Genomic DNA, 24,907 nt, shown 5'->3' on the forward strand with positions numbered 1-24,907 from the left:
AATCAATAAGTATCAAAGCAGCATACTGCTCTGGTATTTTTAAATCTCCCCTAAAAAAGAAAAATTTTAGGCTTGTTTTAATGATGAGCATTAACTTCCTGTGGCATTATCGGTGATTATTCCAGTGGCCTTAATACTCCTGCTCCAAAGCCTATCACCAGCTGAGAAGTTGTTTCTTGTATGCGTTTAGTTTTTTAAAGGAAAGAAGGAAGGAATGGAGGGAGTGAGGGAGGGGAAAGAAAGACTCAAAAACTAAATATAAAAATCATGAGAGGAGAAATCACAGTTCTTGTTTTTTGTACCAGGAATCAAACTCAGGAACTTGCACTTTCTAGGCAGGTACTGTGCCACTGAGTTATATTCCAAAATCATGGTTCTTAGAGATTTATATAATGTGATATGGATTAAATAGAGGAAACAGAAAAGAAGTCAGAACAACATGATAGAAAGGGCTCTTAATGACTAGGTTTCCACCCTATACTGCGTATGAAACAGGAAATTCAAAAGAGGAAAATATTTTGGGAAGAAGGGTGACACATCCAATACAAACACCTATAGATGCAGCAGAGGAACTGAAACGGAGCCTGGGTCCATCTCCTCCTTGGTTCACAGGAAGAAACAAGAGCCTTCTCCACAGAGTAACTGGAGGAGACTGAAGAAAACCTGCAAAGGAATCCAAGCTTAAATTAAAATTTTTGGAAGACCAGAGAATACACTTGGATAGGTCTCTCATGGCACAAGTAAATTTCCATTAACAATCTGGATTTCCTAGGAAAATATTCCTAGTGATTATTCCACCACATCATTTAAGTTAAAAGGACTGAAACCATTATAGCTGATGCAAAACTAGGGTAGGTTTCCATCATCTTTTAAACTGTCCTAACTTCTAAATATCCCTATCATTTATATGTAAGAATCAATAAGACAAATGGCAGCTGTAGTTCCCAAAGGCAGAAGAGATATAAGGAGTTTCACTGAATAAATATGAAAACCAAATCTCAGATAATGTAAACAATGTTTCTGAGGACTGCGTGCCAGAGTGGTAATGAAAGAACTCATCAATTTCAAGTTCGACTTCAGTATTCACCCATATTACCTCCTGTCCTTTCATTTCTGGTAGACATTTAATAAATATTTGTATGAGAAATGACAAAATTAACCTTTGTAGCCATTACATCAAAGCGACAATCTCAAGGGGCAGGCTTTTACTGTCAGAAAAGGGTTAAAATTTTGCTTCTATCCAAAACCTTTGTAATAGGGTATTTGACAAACTGCACAAGGGCTCCTTGTCCATCAAAATCACAAAATGCCCTGCAGGAGGAACAGTGGATAATACTCCAAGTAGAAAAGGGGCGCACAGCTGTATCGCTCATCTTAGCGGGCAACAGTTTGAGTTTATTACAGACTCTTCCTAGCACATAGGTTAGTAATAAAAGTGGCACTACTCTTCTCTTACCAAAATGAAAACAAAACTAAGGAAATGATAGACGCATTTACCTAAAAGCATTCAGGTAGTCCAGGAAAGAACAAATAGAACTCAGTTGGTTTTGGCAATCTTTTCCAATAGGTTGTGCTACCACCTATTATATAAATGTGAACAATTAAATTGGACTGTGGCTCAAAAGTAAATGAAATCTTTAATTTTCTGGTCCTACTATTAAAAAAAGAAAACCCATGGTGCATCTTTGCTATAATATGATTCACTCTGGTGTGGTACAGCGTTTAATATACTGAGCTCAGAATTAACTTTGGGAACTTGCCACTAAAATACTTGAAGAAGCTGCTCTTAGCATGAACCGGGCTCACCACTGAAAATAAGCCTAAGAAAACTGCCACGGACAGAAATAGTCACTCCCTGAAGAGACTAAGCATCAACATTTTATTTCTTCTGCTATTTTTCTAAACCCACATACAGATCATTTTGCCACTGTCCATCAAATGATATTAACTAGTCACACATCTAACAGGGGATACTGACAGTATTCTGCCTCATGAGTTTGCCATTAGATTAAATTAGCTAATATTTTAAAGCACATAAAATTCAAGTATTTGTTAAATTTAAAAACAAATAATTGGGTTTTGTCTATGCTGTACAGACAATATATTGTGTATCTAACTACAAAATTTGCCCTTTTTCAGACAGGCTATTATTTAACAATAAAAGCTAAAGGAAAATATTGAGCTAGAAAAAATATTTTTAACAAAGGTCACTTAAGGAGCTGGTAATATGAAAAAATCTTCCCTGTTTTGAAGTTTTATTTTTCTTTTTTGACATATGAGGGGGAGGAAGTGATTTTTTTCCTATGAATTTCCAGAAACATACAGGAACATAATGAGTAATTAACTGGAATCCCTATATAAACGTATACAGAGCAGTGAATTCTTCTTGCTGTACTTTGTCACCCAGAAACAGTTCCAAGAAATGACATATTCTTACACAAAGGTCTAAAATACAAATTAATTGTAATTCTGATGGCCTTGAGTCTGAGCAGAAAGTGACACAAAAGTGTGAAGTTATCCTGACTATCTCGGAGGGTTTAAAGGCATAGAAGTGTTGGATCTGTAAAAATAGTACAAGGAGGCTGCTGCATCCCATTTTCCTAAATGAGAAATTGACAGGACCAAGCCATACAGTAGCCCTCGGCACTGGTTGATATTCAAAGTATACAGTGAGCTAAGGAGGTGTGACACAGCAGAAAAAATTAGCAGACCTACTCACTGCAATGGCTGAATTCAGGCCTTCCTACTTGAAAATTGTGAGATCTCAGTCCAAAGTGCAATATTTTTTTAAAACTGAGGTCCTAAGTTTCCTCTGGGTGTTAAATGACCAGCTCACGCTACATAAACAGTGCTCTAAATATAAAGGACTGTTAACCTCACAATTACACTATTTTGTGAGGAGGAAAAAGAATAGTGAAAAAAAAAAAAAAAAGGGACCATAACAAAGACTAGGTTCTCCTGACTACAAAGTAAGTAGATTATTTCCATTTCTAATTTTGTTTCATTTCGAACCACAGTTACATTCATCAAATGAGCGATTTGAAAAAGCAACTTGAAAGTTACACATTGAACCTTTCTTAATTCATTTTGCTTCAAGGTGCTAGGCCTGTGAATTTCAGAGTTTTGGTAATAAAAGGTCCCAATTAATAAGATGCCCTGAAGGCTGAAGCTGAAGGTCACTGTCAGTGGTGAGTTCAGGGGTGTTATAAGATGCCAACACCGCAGAACACACTAAGCTACTGAACAGGGGTCATTAAAATGCTGTGGGAAGAGTTCATGTGTCTTTAAAATTTTTGTTTATTTTTTATTATTTCTATTTTAAAAAGAAAAAATAAAAAGAACCATGAAACAGTTTCAAGACAGTTTAGTAAGAGAGTTATAACAATCAATGCAATGCACATGGTTGTCTTCACAGTAGTTATTCAAAGTACAGGGTACAGGCATGATATCTTGTCCATACAATATTAGCACAAACCTTTCTTTTCAATGAACTAAGAGAAACTAGCTGTATAAGTATTTTAACTGTCTTGTGCACACATATATTCTTTCCTTCTTCCCTTTCTTCCTTTCCCCATTCTCCCACCATAATTTGTCTTTTCCTTTGAAGTTTCTTCCCATTCACAACACCTCCTGTCAGCTTCTCATATTAGGGAGACAATATGATGTTTACACATGTGGGTCTGATTTATTTCACTTATAAATATGGTCTTGAGCTGCATCCATTTACCTATAAAATTCTCCAGTTTATCCTCCTTTATGGCTGAGTAGTACTCCTTTATATAAAAAAAACACCTTTTTAGCCATTCCTCAGGCATCTTGTTTCCAAGATCTAGCTATTACAAATTATGCTGTTATAAACATGGGTGCACATATATCACTGTGGTATGATGTTTTTAATTCTTCTGGGAAGATACCCAGAAGGGAAATAGCTGGGTCAAATGGAATCACTAATCCTAGTTTTCTGAGGAATCTCCACACTGATTTCCACAGTGGTTGTACCAGTCTACACTCCCATCAGCAGTGGAAAAACAATCTTTCTTCCCCACAACTCCTCCAGCATTTGTTATCAGTTGATTTTTTGATGATAGCCTTTCTTTCTGGGGTGAGATGGGTTATACCCCACTGTCCTTCAGACAAGGACTTATATCTAGAACATATAAAGAACTGAAAAAAATCAGACCCCCTCAAATTCAAAGACCCAATCCAAAAATGGGCATCTGAGATGAATACATACTTCTCAGAAGAAGGAATACAATGACAAATAAAGACATGAAAAAATGTTCAATATCATTGGTCATTCAAGAGATGCAAATTAAAATAGCTCATATTTTGAAGTCACATTAATTTGTATTCAAATGTTAACTCTCATTTAATTGCCTGTAACTTTGGGAACTTCTTTGAGCATGTTCAGCCACAAATTCCTTCCCTATAAAATGGATGTAATAGTATTAATCACATATCATTCTGAAAACTAAATTAGATAATTTAACTGAAGTATTTAGTAAGGTAAACATGCAACAAATGGAAACATTTTTTATTGACCAATAAAGGGGAAAAACCAGTTTTCATTAACCATATTAGTTACTTATCACACCATGTAGGAAATGATGAAAGTATTTCACAGGTTCTATTGAAATTAAATAAAACATTTCTCCTCTTTAATTAAAGAAAGATGATATAAAGCCCTAGATTAGGGACTCCTGCCTCCGGGTGTCAGTTTAATACCTGTGAGTACCTCCAATAGAAGTTTTTCTGTTACTGTCTTTATGGAACGTGTTATCACACTAAGATGACTACCCTGTAGTTTAAAAGCCTCTTTGAGATGCTTTACCCCTACTTTTTTAGACACAATATTTTCTTCCTTTTTGAAGTACAGTTACCGTTATGTTTAGGAAACCATAATTTGTGCATGAGCTGACCAGTTAGAGCAAGATGACCCGGCTTTCTGAAAGATCAGAAAGGCGGAAAAGTAGAGGTGTGTCTGGGTCTTTCTTTTGGAGGAAGGGAAGCTCTCAGTTTCTGACAGTATTAGAAGCATCCTCAGAAGTAAATTAATATACATAGCCAATGGCACGGTCTCTCCAAATTCAATTGCTGTAATGAAGCACACCCTTTTTTGTTGCTGCTTTGCTCTGTTTTAGAGGTGAAAAGTATACAACAGATTTTTCCATTAGAAATGAATTAAAGACACAGTTTCCGCATATAATAATGACAGATATATTGTTTAGAACAGTCTGACATAAAAGAGTCCACAGAAATAGCGTGCAAAGTGCAAGTACACAATTTCTTCAAAGCCAATGTTAAAGCTAGGATAAATTGTAAATGCAAAAAATTAGCGGGAATAATTTATCCGACCTAATTTTTTTTTTATTTTTATACTCAAATCTTCCGTGACTTTGGCTTAAAATTTGTATACTGTAGATTCTTATATAACAAACAGAAAGCTAAAGAAGAGGCAACAAATTAAAATCACTTCCTTTAGTACCTCTGTATTTCTTTCTAATTAAGAAAGATGTTAATTGGAATTAGAATGACATGGAACCCTTCGCGGTGTCTCCTGGGTATTGTAAATGGTTTGCGAAGCTGTCGCCTGAGGTCATTCACTGGGATGATTCCTGCCTGGGTTGAGAGAGACTGAAATCCTCACCGAGGAAGCAGCCTGCGGCTCAAGAAGGAGGGGTGTCAGGATGAGCATGCGCTTCCAAGTCCCAGATTGCCTTGAAACCTTCACAGAGGAGGTGTCTCAGGTCAGATGCTTTTCTGCTCAATTTGCCTCAGTGGTTCTTTCTCCGTACAATTTCTGGACTTTTCAATAGTGTCACAACAGCCTCCGGAACAACAGTGACCTGCAGACTCTGCCATCTGGTCTGAAGCTCGCTTTCCTCTGCTTTCTCTTTTTCTTCCCTTCCATTCATAATAAATGTCAACCAGATTTTATTCCTCCTTCCCTCATGTTCTATGTCATCCCACCAAATAGGTATACAAATACTCCTTGGCTTCCAGGGCGTAACATCCTGATAAACCCATTCTGAGCTGAAAATATTGCAAGTCAAGTATGCATTTAACACACTTCACCCACCAAATACCATAGTTTGCTCACACAGTACAACAGAGACCAATGGTTGCTTCCCCTTGTGGTCAAGTGGCTGAGTGGGACTGTCTAGCATTACGAGACAGCATCTTAGCACATAGTAGAAGTCTGGGAGTAGATAAAAATCCAAACTTCAGCTTACACTGTGTTTGGCTTTCACAGAACCATAAAGTCAAAGCCCTTAAGTTGAGGACCATGTGTATTCACATTGTTCATCCATGGGAGAATTATTGTGCCATGTCCTTTCTCTGGAATAACAAATGTTTAACAAATCCAACCAAACACATCAGGTGAGATGCAGTCCAAGTACCACATCTTCTGATAAGATTTTAATTTTTTTTCTGGGCTGGAATTATCCCCTATCTCTATCTGGACCTCCCAGATTTCCTCTCTACCTAGTAGGTGTTGAGTTCCTAGAGGACAAACATTTTTGTTTATTTTTGTAGCCCTCATGTGGCCCCAACACTTATCTCATGTTAAGCTCTATTAAATATTCATAAAATAAATTTGGGATTCAAAAATAAAGTTATAAGTTAGCAAATTCAAATATGTATTTTTAAATCTTTCTGTAGGATACTATGGAGCCAATCTGTGTAATTCCTTCCCTTTCATTTAGGAAAAGATTAAACAAAGACAACTGAAGAGAAACAAAGCAAACATATCAAAAGAATTAAAAGTAGGAAAATAGTAACATTTTATATGTTTCTACCTTATAACACAAAGCACTGGGTGTGTCTTACAGGAATATATGATAAATGTGACAAAATATGTAAAAACTAAACTGAATACATCAGATTTAATATATATTTGTTTTGGTTTAGTATTATGAAAATATCTGATAAGGTAATATTTTGTCTCAAGTCTAGTTTAAGGCAATAAGTATTTTAACCAAGGCAGAAAGTTTGGGATTAAAGTGATTAAAATACATAATGTAGCCATTATCTTTAAAGTTTTCATAAATAGTGTGTATTTAAATAAACTCATATTGCAAAGAGAATAGGCAAAAGCCAAGAGGATGTATAAAGTTTGAATTTCAGAGAACAATCATGTTTTCACTAAGGAATTTACAGAATTTAAAATAGACTTTAGGGAAAGGAGAGTGGGTATAGATAAAAATTAAGATAGGAAGTTCCGTGCAGAAGGAGGAACAAGAGCAAAGATGTTGAGGTGAGACCCTTTCCAGAATTACACCAGTTTGCCAGAAATGCACAGAGCAAGTGGCTAGTAGTGACCATAACTAACATCTTTCGCACAGTGCCCAGGGGTGGCTATTGTTATAAGCACTTTATAGACTCTGACTTCAATGGATTTTTAAGTAGCTTGTGAGCTGAAGACTATGATTCCACTTAATCAATGATAAAAATGAGACAGAGTGGTTAAAAGTAGGAATAACAGCTTTGAAGGTAAGTTGAGATCTTGTTGTAAGCTGGGAGGAGGAAGTGGAACTGGAATGCATTATCAGAAGATGAAGATGGTGAGGAGACAACTGAGGGAGAAGAGACACCACTAAGAGACGCGGAAGTCTGTGGCAGCGTGGCATGAGTGCATGTCCAAGGAAAGGAACAAGGAAGAGCTGTGAGCAGCTAATTCGTGTTGGAAAATGCCACCTAAGTGGACCAGGGATCCACTTACACAGTCTGACAAGGGGATCATGAAGAGTGTGTACTTCATGCTGAGGGACCTTCCCCTACAGGGAGCCTTGAAGGGTTTGGAACAGTGGGAGGACGGACAGATTTGTACCTTGAATTGATCATCCCTACAGCCATATAGAATGTAGATTTGAAGAGAATTAGAACACAAAGAGACCATATAGGAGGCAAGCAACTTTAACATCTTAACAAAACTCATGATACATGCAGTGTAGTGGATTGACAACTGGTGGACAACTTTTAACACCCAGCTGAATTGAAACAGTGTGGTGCTGGGTGTGGGAGGCCCACCTGAAGGTTGTTGCCAGAAGCATAAGAGGAAGAATGGGAGAAGAAGCAGCAAGGCTATCAGGAGCTGACAGAGAAGCTGATAGGTGGTATTAGAAGCTGTAAGGAACTGTTGGTTCTCTTGGAGGAGCTTGTCATTCTGACTTTCCTGATTAACTCGGCTGTTCTCATTGTCTGAGGTGCTCAGGACCTTGTTGTCACTGAGAATGGCTTCAGTTCACTTTGGGGGACTCTGATCCTCACTCTGAGCATTGCTTCCTGCCTCCGGAGGGAAAGATGGTGTACTTCTCAGTCTCCTGGAGAAGCTTGCTGCATTGGTTTTCCTGATAGGAACTCAGCTGTCCTAATCAGCAGAGGAGCTCAGGACCTCCCTGTTGCAGAGGATGGCTGTGGTACTTTTCAACGGCATCCTGATTCTTACTTTGAGTGTTGTTTCCTGGTTCCAGTGCAGGTTCCTCAGCCTGCTAGCACAGCTCCTTTATCCCACTGGCATAGACTTTCTAGCTTCCACCACTGACCTTTGCAGATCCGTGAAACAGGCCTGCAGGAGACATTGTCATGGGCTCTGGGCCTCCAGTTGGACTCATGGGAGGCATTGTTATGGGCTCTAGGTCTTCACCTGGACTCCCATGCTGGACATTGCCATGGGATCCAGGTCCTCCACCAGATTGTTTGGGCCTTTAGTGTGTGGACAGATTTCCTGCACTCTGTATATGATTCTTTGGGAGACTATTATAAATAATCTTATAGAATATGTGTCTTGTATTATATTGTTCCCCTTGCAAAAACCCCAAACCATGACACGCTAAAACACAATACTGATTATAGATAAGAAGAGGAAGAATGCAGCACACTCTATCAACAAAAGTGGATGCCTTTACTGTGGTCCCACAACTCCAGTTCCCAGTGTGAGTTTGCGACTCTTCACATCAAGAGCTGGCATTAGTGCCCTACCCCACCCTCATAAGTATTGAAGAAGTGAGCAAAACTCTTTGGTTTTTGAGGTTAGCTCATAAAATGTTACAGCTTCTCCTTGGTCCTTTTGGGTACTCTGACTTGGGTACAATGCCAACCTCTGAGGAAGCCCAGACTAAGTCCATAAGGAGAAACAGAGGGAAAGACCACACGTGAATGCCAGATAAAAGCACAACTGTAATCCCAGCCGAGACACCCCTCACCTTCCAGCATGTGAGCGAAGATGCCTGCTGACGAAGGAAATCCCAGCCTTCATGTCATCCTGGCAAAGGCCTGGATACCAGGAGGTGGAGACCAGCTAACCTTGCTGTTGCCATTCTAAGCCACTGAATTTTGGAGAAATCTGAAAATGAAGTAGGAAGAAATGGATAAATATTTGAAGGTAAAATCAAAAGGATTTAATTGTTTCTGAAAACTAACTTGACTAACTTTGAACGAGGACCAGAACTGCAATTGCTTTAAATTGGATATCTACAAATGTTTGTCAAGTCAAATCCTTAATGAAATGACCGAAAGGAAAAACATAGTAAAGGGATCTCCCGTTAAAATAAATAGGAAATTATATTCAAAATATCCATGTACTTACTGTTAAACTCCATTCCACTCTAGGCAAGTATTTTGCATGTTTAAAAGCAACCTTCAGGAATTTATCATTTCAGGCTAATAGCATGATTTCTTTAATAGAAAACTACAAATATTTTGAATTACTTAGCATATAATTTACAGTTGTTTGAAGGGAGATTATCTCTTACTTTGTTTTTCTCATTCTTCATGACTCCTATTTATTATGTAGAAATAAATACATATCATATTTTCAAAGAATTTGTCCAATCCTGCTGTAGCCAAACTTTTCTGACATGACTGAGTAACAAAATGATTCACATCAGCTCTGAATTTCTGTTCCTTAGGATGAAAGTCTTAGTAAAGTCCAAGGGACACACTACTATGAAGTGCTTTTTTTCCAGAAAGTTATTTTTTAAGAGAATAAAATATAAAAAAAAAAAAATGAAAGACAATACACATTTTCAAAACAAGATGATAGGAAATCAACAAAGGTTGTTAAATTGCATATTGTTATCTTGTTTTCTTTTTTTTTTTTTTTTTTTTTTTTTGGTTTTTGGTTTTTCTCCGGTACCAGGAACCGAACTCACGACCTTGCGTTTGCCAGGTAGGTGCTTTGTCGCTGAGCTAAATCCCCAGCCCCTGCGTATTGTTATCTTTAAAGTAGTTGTTCTGGTTACTAGATACAGGCATGCAAAATTGATCAAAAAAGTAAATACTCTCATAAATCTTCATATTCTCAATTTGTTTAGAGAGGGATGGGTAAGAAGTGATTTGCTTCTACTCAATGATTTCTTGACCCAAAATATAGCATCTGATTGATTTTATTTAAGACAATAAGCAAATGGAAGGAATATTTTCTTCTTGGCATAGAACTCTCTCCATGTTGTAGCAAGTACACTACCAGCATCCCCTGAGTAAAGGCTCTGCATTTTCCCTCTGTAATTAGACTAATTCAAGCCAGCATAGAAAGAAACATGGAGAGCAGTTTCTCATCAGATCCATCGTGCGCCATCTGCATTAGACTCTCTTTGGTGATTCTTATTTGTCTGCTCTGGTTCCTTCAGTCCTCAAATACGGCTTATAAGATAGATGGTTGAAGCAACATTTAATAATCAGCTGTGCCCAATAAATAGTCACAAAGTGAACGTGAACTCGGGGTTGGGGATTTAGCTCAGCGGCAAAGCGCCTGCCTGGCAAGCATAGGGTCGTGAGTTCGGTTCCTGGTACCGGAGAAAAACCAAAAAAAAAGAGTGAATATAAAATCATGCATGGAGGAAAGACTCCTTCCCTCTACCATCGGGAGGTTCATTGTAAGGCTCCTAAACAAAAAAAGAGAGAGGAAAAAGAAAAACTCACACAAACTTATTTAATAATTTTTAGGTGGCATGAGAGCCTTCAGAATAAAGACCCAAAGCTACAGGAAAACCCTGTGTACAAAAGCTGATCAAAAAATAGTGAATGTTGAAAAACTTTAAATTATTACCATCAAGGGTCTATTGCCATTAACCCCTCTCAAAAGACTGCCTTTGTCAAGTATGATCAAAAATGTGGGGAATATTGCTGCCAAATGCTATCCAACAGAAAAGCAGATTCATAAAAACATTATCCTGTGACTTCATCTACTGTATACACTCAATTCGGCACCAATCAAAGTGACCTTGGAAGATAAGTGTCTCAAATAATTTCAGGAAATCAAGATATCCAGGACAGCACAGCTAAATCCAGGAAAGGGGATTTCTGCTTCCCAAAGTGGCAAGAATGATGCCATAATGTGTGAAAGGTAAGGGGGGTATTTTTTTAAATTTTATTTTAAAAATAAAATTTTATTTTAAAAATAAAAATAAAACATTAACAGACAGACAACCTTTTACAAAACAGCAAAAGAACAGTACAGACAATACAGAGTTACAAACAAAGTGGTAGGGAATTAACAATGCTTGTTGTATTACATATTGATATCTTCAAAGTGGTTTCTAATGAAAACAGATAGAGACATGCAATGCTGATCAACCAAGGACTCATTGACAGTTTCTTTCAGCAAAGAAATACAAGACAGTAGAGCAACTATGTTAACTATCCTGTATATACATACATACAAAATTTCTCCTTCTTTCTAAGGGGGGTATTTTGAAGGAGATTTGTGTCAACACATCTTTTATGTAATATATTTTTTAATTCAAATATTCACTCTATTTTGAATCACATTTTATATTTTTATGATTAGGCTTGATGAACATTGGACCATCATTCTGAAGTATGATCGGACATAAATGGTGTGATCCAGTGATCATAAAAGAGGAGAATAACAAGGGCTGTTCATACAGATTCTTCTCTGTGCCCCACGTCCTCTCTGTGTCTTCAGAGACAAGGGCTTTCCTCTAGTTATGAGATGAGGGGGGCATCTTTCAAAGAGGCCTTATGATTTATGTCAGAAGCAAAGGATGGGAGAAGGTCAGAGTGAGATCCACCTGCTTCTGTTATTTCCTCAAATGCCAAGGTACTGTATTTGGGAGTATTAAGACCTGAATCCCATCACTTAGCAACACAGAAAATATCATATTTGCTCATTTTAGTAAATCTCCTGAGAATTTAATACTGAAAAACAAGACAGTATTATAGAAAAAGCAAGTTTTTTGCCTGATCTCTTAGAGGTAGGGCTTAATCATTATAGTCTCTTTGTCTCATTCCAAATGTCCCTCTGCCTAAAGTTGTCTCTAAACAAAGTCATTAATATGATTTAGGGATTAAGTGGATGAGTGATAGTGAAAGAGATGCACTCAAGAGAATTATAAAATTGGTAAACCCATGTAAGGATATACAATACCATATATAAAATGAAAACTTTTAATCCTGTGTATTTTAATGTAGAAAACCTAATGTATACATGCTGTATGTTGGTTTTGTGTGTATAATTATGGGCTTTAGGAGCTGCCTAATTTTTTAGATATGTGATAAGGATATAGGAAATTGTTGTTTCTATCTGTCATTTCTATCTGCATGCTTGTGCAAAGCCTTCAGTGGCATACTTTTAAAGTAATTGATGGCCAATATTGTATAATTTAGCAGGAAACACTTATTTGTTGCCAAGCTAAATGGACAATTTAGGTCATACATATTCATAAGATTTTGGAATTTTTCCAATAAATGCTGCAATGTGTAGAAAAAAGAATGAGCCTGCATTAAGCAAATTTTGGTAATTGGTAATGCAACCTCCTAGCTCCCTTGTGTATGCAACTCTTAAGGGATCATCTTCTAAGCCATAATGACTGCACAAGCTCTAATGCACTGATTTTACATAATTAAATTTTAAAGTAAACTTAATGAAATGCTTAAGAATTTCAGACAATAGGTGTTATTTCTGCAAACAGGACACCTTAGAAAGAATTTTCACAGGATTCTTCTGCATCTCTTCAGTAGTCAAACTTAATATGCACCTAAACTGAGAATATATGTATTGTAGTTCCCTAAAAAGTGACCTCTTTTTTAAATAAATAAAAGGAAGCAAAAAAGTGAGCAAACAAAATGCTTGGCAAGAAAGCAGAATTATGGAAGAAAGAAAGAGAGGGGGAAGAAAGTCAAATGAAAATTAAAATAAATCTGCTTTCTCAAGTTAATTTAAACTAGGAGATATGATAGACATTGTGAATGCATAGGAAAGCACTCAAAGGTAAAGGGCAACTGGGATGTGGGAAAAGAGAAGGGAAAGTAGGAGAAATTTTGTATGTATGTATATGCAGGATAGTTAACATGGCTGTTCTACTGTCTTGTATTTCTTTGCTGAAAGAAACTGTCAATGAGTCTTTGGTTGACCAGAATTGCATGTCTATATCTGTTTTCATGAGAAGCCACTTTGAAGATATCAATATGTAATACAACAAGCATTGTTAATTCCCTACCACTTTGTTTGTAACTCTGTATTGTCTGTACTGTTCCTTTGCTATTTTGTAAAATGTTGCTTGTCTATTAATGTTTTCCTCCTTTTATTTTTAAAATTAAAAAAAAAAAAGATAAATCTGCTTTCTCAAACAGAATCAAAACCATAGCTTACTTTGGGGAAACAGTTGAAATCACAGCTTACTTAGGGCCTCTACCCATAAACAGATTTAATGTACCATTTCTTCCTCCTAACAGAGCAGAAAAGAATCAGAACTATAGTTTAAAATATTGTAAACAGCCAAAAGTTCAAGTGATTTAACCAAACTGGCCTGCCAATTCAATCAAATTAATGGTGAATAGAACCCTTTTGGAGAATTTCATATGAAAGCCTTGAGTTAACTGCATTTTTATTGCAAAGAGTTGTAAAACATGATTGTGACTATGTGTATTATAATAGAAAAGCATTATCTGAGTAAATGCAAGTGAGTCGCTGGCAGGCCCACCCTTGAAGAGAACACTTTGCTTAGCTTCCTGAGAGACCATGGGGATGTGGTAGCCCTCCACGCTTCCCTTGCCTTTCATGGCCATGTGTCATTGTCAATGGTTAACTGAAATTAAGTGAGAATGGAAAGATCTCCCCAAAGTTTTGAATCCTTCCTGACTCCCTAGCTTCTAGAGTGGCTGTTAATCCTAAATGTACAGCTCCATCCCCCCAACCTGGCCTTTATCCTGATGCAGCATTCCTTGTGTGTCTCTGTGTCTTCACAGACAGCCCATGTAGTATTTTTGATTCTTCTAAAGACAACGTTCATATTGGATAAGGGACCACACAGGGCCTCATTTTAACTTGATTAAATCCACAAGGACCTTATATCACAATAAGCTTATATTTATAAAGAAATGGGCCTATGACTTTAACATATCTGTTTGGGTGATAAAATTCAAGCCCCCCAAGAAACATAGCAACTCCACAGTGAAGAAACCTGACAAAGAGACCCTTAAGCAAGTCATGGATATAACATTACTATTGATGGATCATGTTGTGTCGTACTTATTCATCTCTTATTGCTGAGGCAAAATTCCTGATGCACAGAATTAAGGAAAGAAAGGTTTATTTAGTTCACAGTTTGTGGAGGTTTCAGTCCATACTTGACTGGCTCTAAGGCAGGGTGGCACATGGCAGAGGCAACAGTTCATGGGGCAGAATCAAAGCAACAAGAGCAAAATGGGGGAGGAGTGGCAGAGAGCAAGACTCTTTCCCTCACTTATATTGTATGCAAACTATCTGTCCCAGGGTGGGTGTAGCACTCAACCCTGTAATCCCAGCATTAGACCATGGATCTGTCAAAAACTCTAAAAGCCAACCCCATGACTGCATGAGGACTTGGGGGGATGTCCAGACACAAACTATAATATGTTGATAGCATGCACCCCATGAAAAGGAAAAGACATTTCATATCAGTGTTCTCAGAAACCCACAAGCTCAGTCTAATGGTGAACGACACCTCTTAAAGATCAAATAGAGGGACATTCTACAAAACGTTTGATCAGTGCTCTTCCAATCTCTCAAGGCTGTGAAAAATGAGGTATGTCTGAGAAATCATCAAAGGTCAGAGACAAGAAAATTAAATATAATGTGCTCTCTTAGACTGGATTATGAAACAGAAAAGGGGAATTAGTAGAAAATGGAATGAAATCCAAATAAGGCCTAGAACATAGTCAATGAATATCAGTGTTACTGATACTTCTTAGTTTTGACAAATGTTGTACCAGACAGTAAAATTATAAGAAACTTAGTAAAAGGTTATGAATTCTCTATTCTACCTTTATAACTTTAATGTAAATCTAACATTTTCTTCCAAACTATAAAAGTTTTAGAAAAATAAATAAGATTTATGCTCTCTTTTCTTCATATGAGAAGCTATCACGTCATACTTATAAAGGTAATGTGTTCTAATTAGAATGATAGGATATATTTACCTCTTTATCCGAGGGGACTGTTCCCTTTCATAAGGGAAGCAAGACTGAGATAGTAACAGGATGTAATACTTGAAGGCTGCTGATGATGCATACACAAAGGAGGCATCAAGCAGGTAGCATAAACCATAGGCAAAGCTCAGGTTTGGGAGCCAGAAGAATTGCCTCTGGGGGTCTCACTGCATGTTATAAGATAAGAGACTTTTCCAGGGTTATTTTCCATAGTTTAGTATTTTTATCTATAAGCCTGGAGTATAATATACTGTTATGAAAGGGATGTGATAAAGATTAAAGAAAATGTATATTAATGCCATTTATTACATACAATGCCAGAATGTATATTAGTGCTACCTATTTCAGGTGACTATTTGTGGAGAGGAAAAGTAAGAAAAAAACTGTTGAAACACTGTAACACTCACAAAAAAATTGTGTGCACCCATGCATGCATGTGTGTGTGTTTGTGTGTGTGTGTGTGTGTGTGTGTGTGCATACATAGGCAGCACTGGGGGATTTAAAGCAGGGCTTTTGCACCGATATACATCTCCGGGTGTTTTATTTTGTTTGGTTTTGTTTGGTTTTGTGATAGGGTCTCACTAGTTGGTAACTTGCTCAGGCTGATCATAAACTTGGGACTTTTCTGCCTCAGTCTCCCAGAATTCTGGGTTTATAGGTCATACTGAAAGTACCTACGGGCTGGGGATTTAGCTAAGCGGCACAGCGCCTGCCTGGCAAACGTAAGGTTGTGTGTTAGATTATAAGTACCGAAAAAAAAAAAAAAAAAAAAAAAGAAAATACCTTAAACTTTTCAGTTCAAAGTTGATGGTACAGGAGGAATTATAGCCCCAAGAGACATAATTAGACACTTTCTTGTAGCAAATGTCAATAATTGTGCCATTAATGACCTTCGACCTTTGCAAATGATTACTTATTTCTCTAGCATCTCTAGCATGGCAATATTTCCCTATTTTGTTCACAGAGTATAATGAAAACCATTGTGTGTTACACTACAATGTATGTATATACCATCTACTGTCTGTCTCTTAAAAAAGGAAAGCTAGAATTTTTGATTCTGCACAAACAGTGCTGGTTTTGAAGTGAGCAGTGTTGGGTGGATTGCAGACATTCCCAACTGCAAGTGTGACAAGGCCACGAAAGAGGAAATTCTGTAATGTGCAAGTGTTGCTGGCCACACGGGCAAAGGAGGTACAGCACAGCTCTTGTGAACAATGCACAAAGCCCAGGTCTCAAATAACATTCAAAACAGAAGTCAAAACCCAGTGCATTATAGGCTTTAAGGAATAAGAAGCTTTTATAAATTGAAAGACAGTGTGGTAGAGAGGCCAGAATGCTGTCATTGAGATCAAATAGCCATTTTTCCAATTTCTGCTCAGGGATTTTATTATCCAGCATGAGTTTCTTGCACAACCTGCATTCACTCTACCCAGATGCTTTTACCAGCTGTGAGCTTCTTGAAGGTTTCGGTAGCTTCTAAATCTCAGGGATGGCAGTAACAGGGAATATATTTATCCTGGCCAATCTGCACTGAAACCTGAGGTTTTTTTAAAACTCTGAGCACTTTTCTCCCGATTACTGGAGAATTTTATTCTCTCTTGCAACATGTCCTTTTGTGATTTATTTTTCCTCTAGTATAACCTCATTGTTCCTTATTCTTTTTATTCTATTCAGCTTTATCATTTTGCCCCATTACAAGAATATGTATCAATGTTCACTAAATAAAATAATTATCTATTGAAGTTTGCTTTCTCTCTCCTTATTGCACTTCCATTATGATAAAGCAAATTTAACAAAAGTATGTTTATCTCCTAAGATTACACCATCAGTTTATGATTAACTTTGCTATTTCCCATTGGTTGCCAAATGGACAAGTAGTGAACTACTTGTAGAGAAATATACAGGCATGTTTTGTTGGGGGAGTACCTTCATATTCTGCATGAGCCAACACACTCCTGACTGAGGCCCTTACAGCTTTTGGAAGGAAATGAAAAGAGGGAAGGGGGGTAGAGGGAGGGCAGGCCTTTAAAGAATCTAGTGGGTCATGGATGTGCTGACCTTCCTGGAATGACATATTCTTAGTTTGAAAGGGGATATGAGCTGTGGGTAATTTGCAAGTGAATGCATCTGCAAATGAATGAATGCATCAAACACAATGACAACATTGTGTCCGAGATTATACCATATTGCTCAGGGCAGCAACTTCTACTGAATTGGTTTCTCCACCATCTGCATCAGTTCTATTCCACTGTCAGACACAAGGCTCTGAAAAATGCAAACCACTAAGAATATCTTGTGAAAGGGGCTGTGTGGACAGATATTATGCTTGTGCGTTACTTCTTAATACTCTTTTTTTCAGTGAAAAAGAGGAAATCTACATCAGAAGCAGCACTTAAAATTCAGTTTGGAGAGGCTCCTGGCCTCTACTGAGAAGCTTTTTTCTCCCTAATCTCCTTCTTTTCTTCTTTCTTGTGTAATAATGTGTTTACGCTAAGAGAGAGTTAAATTCTCACACCCATGATGGGGAAAAGATTACTTTTATGGGAATAAGTGGACAACTTCATTATCTAGATTTCACAGGAGATATTTATAAGTAGGACATATGAATGCCACTTTAATACTGACATATATTACCCAAAACATACTTTTCTTTACTTCACCAAATTATTCCCCTCTTCATAACTTTTTTTTTTGCTTACAAGCAATTTAACTCAATTTATAATTTGTCAAAAAATTACATATACATACATATACATATTCATATACATACCTTATGTATATTATATATTGCATAAACATATATACATATTACATATACATATATAGATGTACATACATAATTTGACAATTGTATGTTCAAATTAGCAACAATGAAGCCAACTAAATATCTAAGACTGGACTCTAGACTATTTTTCACAGTGGGGTCCAGATGAAATAGATCAGCAAAATGGGGGTCAGGTGCACCATTTGCTGCCATTTTCCCTCTTTATTTCAAAATATTTCATGTCTGTTTGCTACAGAGCAGTACATTTGATCTACACAGGCTACTGGGTATCAAATCTTAAATTTACACCCTACACCCTGCAGGTAAATTTTTGATGATATCTGTGTGTGTCTGCAATAAGATCCATATCATCTGCCACACATGCTCTCCCCTTTGAAATGTGTGCAAAAGAATAAATAATACATGGAAAATTAAAGGAAGTATATAATTGCTTTCATAAAATATCTTCAGGGCTCTGGACCTGACCAATTTATCAACTGTTTAACAAAAATTGTAAAAGGCTATTGTTTAGGACTAAGCTCCTGCACTTCACCCAACAGACCAGAATAACATTGAAATGGAATCACCCATGCTAAAGTTCCAGGTCACCATACTGAAACTAAGTTACCCAGCCTTCCAGCAAACAGGAGGATGATAGGTAGCCAGTCTTCCAAAGAAGACCAATTAGTGTGCATTGAAGTTACCTCTGCTTTAATCCTCATGTCCTAAATACATTTAATTCTTACAAGAAGCTGCCTGAAGGAAATTGCTCTCTGACCTAGTATATTCTATTGCTGTTTCCCTGTTCCCACCTTACAAAGAAAGTAATTTTGAAATGACTAGTCCACTTCCTGTTCATTGTTTCTGCTTCCTTCACTTTTTTGGTCTATAAATGCATCACCATTTACTCAGCCCAATATGAGAACACTTGCTCCATGTTATTGAATGAAGTGCCATATCACTCAATTCTAGAATTGAAAATAAAACCAATCAGGGCCCTTAAGCTAAATTTGTTGTAATTTTGGTTTTTGACAACACTAGCCAAATAAGTCCATCAGAAGGCTGAATTTCTTAAAAAGTTTTTAAACATTTCAAAAGGTTGAAAATTTCTAAACAGTGTTCCAAGTGCTCAGTGTGATTCATTTATTCTTTCCTCAATAGTGTTAGGAAAGTGGTTATACAGTGTTTCACACAGAGCTGTCCATAATTATTACACTTTCCAAAGGGTGTGAGCAGAAAGCACTTAGCTGAGCACAGTTTGTGAAAATGCCATCACCATCGTCTTATCCAAGAGAAGTTCTAATTCTGTGTTGTTGAATAACACAAATAGAAAAAAACTCATAAAAATTTCATACAACAGGAAGCAAACCCTCCTGTAAAACACGAAGTTCCTTTCCTGTTGGCAGGTAACTTGTCAGTGATGTGGCAAAATCATTTGCAATCAGTAAGCCACAGTTTGGGTACAGGATATTTTTTCTAAAATGTTCACAATTTTCTGAAAGTTAAATGTTATGCATACACAGTAACAAAACAGAAATGCAGGTAAGCATCAATCTTTTCTGCATTAATCTCAGTTAAGATTTTTATTCCTTCAAATTCATTTCAGAACAGATCTCATTTGTAAATTTCACCAACTGTCTAAGAGTGCATAATTCTAATGACATGGAGGTAAAACAGCCTAACAAAAATGTGATTTATCTTTGCTAAATTACCAGTGTGACATTGCATTACTTTGTCTAAATTAAGCAATTATGACATAATGACTGAAGAATGCTTCACTGAAAAAGCCATCCATTCCTACTACTTTGTAAATATAGGAACACTTTTAAATGTACCCAATGTACAGTGCTCTAAATTTTTCAGGACAAACAATTGACAAAATTATGAATGAATTTAAAAAGCATGTCATTTACCCTGCAAAAGTTGGGAGCTTACAGAGATAAGTATATTATTGGACAGTCTGCTACTTTAGCACAATTTAACAAAATCATACTTTGAGTATTTTCTGATAAGTATTTATAAAATGTTAATAGTAATGAATGTTATACCACATTAACTGTACCTATGGAATGACCAAGTGGTACTATTAATAGCAAAGAAGAATTCTATAAATTTTCATTGAGAAATAAGGTTTATGCAAAAACAAAATTATAAATGAACTAGAAATGTAATGAGTTTAAAACAGAATAGAAATATTTAAATATTTAAATATTCTATTTAAAACAAATAGCTCTCAATATTAATGTAATAACTTTTTTTACCAAGTCTCTCCACAAATCTAATAAAAATTCTCCTAAATAAAAAGAATGCTTTAAAATGAATTAAAGTATCTCTAGGACAGCAGGGTCTGCTAGAAGAATGAGAGTCTGTGCTCTGTGCTTCTGCCAGTGTCTCTGGGGCAGAAGGGCCTGTTAGAGGAGTGTAAGGAAACACACCTTTAGTGGGTGGACCAACTGGAACCTCAAGACCTGAAGCCCAGGACAACAGCCAGGCCCCAGGCGCATCAGTGCACACATGCCTTTGATGGGCAGAGTAATTAGCTAGATGAGCAAAGTGAAGAGTCTGAAGCAACAGTGAGGAGCCAGTAGTTGAATTCTGGAGAATTCCACCAACAGAAGACCAGTACCAGCCACCACATCCACAGCGATATACGAGCACCTATGTTTACAGCAGCACTATTTGTCAGAGCTACATGTTGGAAACAGCCCAAATGCCCATTAACTGAGGAATGGATAAAAAAGATATGGTCTTTTTATACAATGGAGTACAACTCAGCTATAAAGAATGATAAACTGGAGACATCTATAGGAAATAGATGCAACTTGAATCCATACTCATAAGTGAAATAAATCAGTCTCACATGTGCAATTATATTGTCTCCCTATTATGAGAAGCTGAAAGAGTAAATAAGGCCCAAAATGTACAATAGATATTGTGAAATGTGGAGAAACGTCTCTAAAGGAAGGAGAAACTGGAATGGGGAAAAGAGAAAAGAAGGAATGGAAAAGGAAATACACACACACACACACACACACACACACACACACACACGCGATAGTTAAGATCGTTATACTACTAATTGCTATTAGTTTGTTGAATAGAAAGTTTTATGCCTATATTGTTTGATCAATATTTCATGCCCATATCTTGTAATATGAGCAACAAATTTAAGGATAACAATATGCATTATACTTACCATTGTTACTCTCCTACAATCTTGTTCTGAAATTTTGTACCATTGCTTTTATTGTTTATTTTCTTTTCTTTAAAAGAATAAATAAATAAATAAGTAAAGTGAATTAAAGGCTCATGTTTAAGGTAAAATGGGCATCTCTTCTTTTAATGCCTATTCATTCTTTTTCCAACTGATGTGGAATAAATTAAATGTTGAAAAATGAGCCCTTTCTTAGCTCATGAACATCAACAAGGCAAATTTTCTTTGTATTTTAAAAACTGAAATATATGGTTGCTGTAGTTCAATATATTCTGTTGACTCACTTGGGAATGTGATTGCTATGTTTCCATTTGGTCAACTTCCCATGGCCATATCTGATAATCACTGGAACTGCTGCTGGATTGCACACTAGGACAAGAGCTAGACCCACTGTGTGCTGAGATCAATGCAGTGTCTCCTCCTTGCACAGTATTTAAAGGCAATATATGTAGTAGGGCTGTCAAGCACCAATCTTTATCCACTGACAGTCAATGAAGAAACCCATCACTGGGAGGACAAAACATATTCATTTAGTTGTTAGCTACTGAATGGAATCTTTTTATCGTTCACACTTCATTTATATTAGTTAATGTCTCTATAGGCTTTAACCCAGTTCAATACTAAATGACATTCTGACCCTTCCTTTTTTTTTTTACCTAAGAACAGAGGATAAAAATCCCACATGGAAGATGTCCTCTCTACCCCATGAGGAATGTAACATTCTTATCATCAGGGTGGGAAATTCAGGCCCAGAGAATTCTGAGCAAATAGACCTTGTTGAAATGACTCTAATCTCCTGTTAGCATTCCCATGCAGTTTACTTTCCCTCATTTGCCACTCTGTCCTCTCTGGTCTGAAGGCATTTCTATGGTACCGCTTCTTTGCTTCCTCATGCCTTTATGAGGGTTCCTGTACCACATAAAGCTTACATTAAAGAAATGTGTCTACTTATCTCCTGTTAATCTGCTGACTCTCCATTCATCTCTCAGGCACACCTGCAAAATTCTGAGAGGGTAGAGGTGCAAACATTGTTAAGTGGTTACCATATCCTAATTTTTCACAACCTGCTTTGAAGTTTTATTAACTATCATGTCTCACTTTGTATGTCATGGTCACTTCTTACTTGCTGTAAGGTTTTCTATTTGGATGTCTAGTCCTTATTCTAAATGTTGTATCATTTTTTCCTGAATTTTATTTACTCTACGTATGGAAAGCAGAAAACTGAGGGGCATGGGAGTCTGATACAAGGGGAGCCTACAACTGTGCTTTTCAATCTATGAACACTGAAGGGTTTTCCTCTCCATCTATGCAGACTCATATTTTTGAAAAATCCAAGAAAAATAAATATTTAAAAAATGAAATGCAAATGAGGACATGTAAAATGCAAACCTAAATGTGGCTGTTACATTTAATGGTTATAATATTACTTCTTCAGATGGTTTTTGTACTGGCACTTGCTCTAAGTTTCTCTGTGTGTTTTGTCATGATGTGGTTCTGACAGTCTCCAAACCAGTACCAATTTCTGGATCCAGTCTATGTTATAACAATGAGCTTGCCCCTTTCTCTCTGAATGGCCTTTCCTCCTTAAAGTTACCCCTCCTGAAAACAAGGCTGAATTCCCCTGTGATATGTTTGCCTAGTTCTCTATCCTTCTCCATACCATGAAAACATTGACTAATAAATGAGTGACTTTACATTTTGATTCCTTTGCCTAGAGGACATAAGTTTATGCAGAATTAAAGATAGATAGGTTTACTCTTAAGTTGTTGAACTCTCAGGTTCAGATCCCACCTGCTTGTAGGAGTCCTTGTGAATGGTAGACATGTGGGAGAGTTAGGGTTCTCAGTAAGAAAGGGGACAGATTGGCTTCAGAAAGCATGGCATATAAATATTTTTAACCAATTATCTAAAGGGAAAAGGGGCGGGAGCTGGGGATTTAGCTCAGTGGTACAGTGCCTGCCTGGCAAGTGCAACGTTGTGAGTTTGATTCCCGGTACCAGGAAAAAAAAAAACAAAAAACAAAAAACTGTGGAAAATGGACTTAAAATATCTGTAGGTAATTTAGGGGCTGGGGGTTTAGCTCAGCAGCACAACACCTACCTGGCAAGTGCAAGTTAGTGAGTTCAATTCCTGGCACCAAAGAAAAACCAAGGGGAAAAAAAATAAATAAATAACTTAAAGGGAGAAGGGGACCTATGGCTCAGAGAACTATGTGATTTTTTTTTTCTTTATAAATAATCATTTTGGCACCTAATTTAATATTTGAAATTTTACATTCTTTCTCTTAAAGTAGATCACCTAAACTGTATAAATTTCAAGTCCCAACAACTCTAAACCTGCCTAGGGGTGAGCACCTTATCCTCCAGAAGTGCCTTGCCTGGAGTAAACAGTTCATAAATATCTACTGACTGAGTGGGATATGAATTAATTATCAACTCACTAATTTAGAGTCTTCAGTAAGAAGGAACCAAAGGGCCTTTCATTAGTCTCCTAGAAACTCTTAAGTAGTTTATTCAAACTATGGGTTGTAACCTCTCAGCAGTTGGTAAAATCAATTTAGTTTGTGGTTGAATAAGAATGTCTTATGGTTTATTTCACAACTAAATGGGAAAAATGGAAATTACCAAGAATATTCCCAAGATGTGAGGGAGATTTTTATTTTATAAAACCTTTGAGTCGACAGTCTGAGTCTCTGCCCTCCATATACCCATAGCAGACAGAGTTCCTCACTCAAAAGGCCCAGGGACTGCTCTCACCAGGGTTCATGTGTGGGCCCTCTCTGCATGTGCCCTGAGCTTAGTGAGTGGGTGCTCCAAGAGCTCCTGGTACCACCGTTTGAGTTTGTCCTTTACTTGTGCCCTGACACCCAGGGGGAGCACAGGCACAGGTAGTCTGTGTTTGCTGTTTGAGTGGTCCGGATCTGGCTGCTGGGCATTTTCTGAACTGACTAAGAAGCAGAACCAGGTGGGCTGTGAATCATTGCCACCAAGGCTCCCAGCTGAAAGTCGCCAAGAGAACCAGGTATGTCCCATCTACTTCCTAGGGGCAGAGCAGGCAACCCAGGACCCCACTGCAATTACAGTCTGAATCTCTGCCCTCTGTGCACTCATGGCAGACAGGAGCTCCTCACTCAGAAGGCCTGGGGATGGCTCTGACCAAGGTTTGCTTGTGACCCCTCCTTGTGCGTGCCCTGTGCCAAGTGAGCAGGCACTCCAAGAGCTGCTGGTACCATGGTTCGAGTCTGTGCTTTACTTGTGCCCCCACCCCCTGGGAGGTTGCAGGCATGGGCAGTTTGTGATTGCTGTCACTGAGGCCTGCATCTGGCTCCTGTACGTGTCCTGAACTGACTGGAGACACAGAATCAGGTGTTTCACAAACTGTTGACCCTGCAATTCATGTCTGAGCTTTGCCTGTACCCTGAGCTGCCTGAGGACACAGGTCCACTGAAAGGGATTGTCCCACCAGTGGGACAACCCAACCCGAGTCCAGACCACACA

General features: G+C 37.5%; 1 long non-coding RNA gene across 1 annotated transcript in view; it reads right to left on the minus strand.

Moving 5' to 3' along the window:
• Nucleotides 1–290: 290 nt before the first annotated feature.
• The window catches only part of LOC106148672, a 52,381-nt gene continuing 27,764 nt past the window's right edge, over nucleotides 291–24,907 (minus strand). Inside the window, exons 3-4 of the long non-coding RNA XR_001234316.1 lie at nucleotides 9,207–9,346; nucleotides 291–663 (exon numbers count right to left, since the gene is read on the minus strand). This is a non-coding gene — a long non-coding RNA (uncharacterized LOC106148672). The remainder of the gene's footprint in view (nucleotides 664–9,206; nucleotides 9,347–24,907) is intronic.

Source organism: Chinchilla lanigera, unplaced genomic scaffold, assembly GCF_000276665.1.
Source record: "Chinchilla lanigera isolate Chin_1 unplaced genomic scaffold, ChiLan1.0 scaffold00025, whole genome shotgun sequence".
Classification (NCBI taxonomy): domain Eukaryota; kingdom Metazoa; phylum Chordata; class Mammalia; order Rodentia; family Chinchillidae; genus Chinchilla; species Chinchilla lanigera.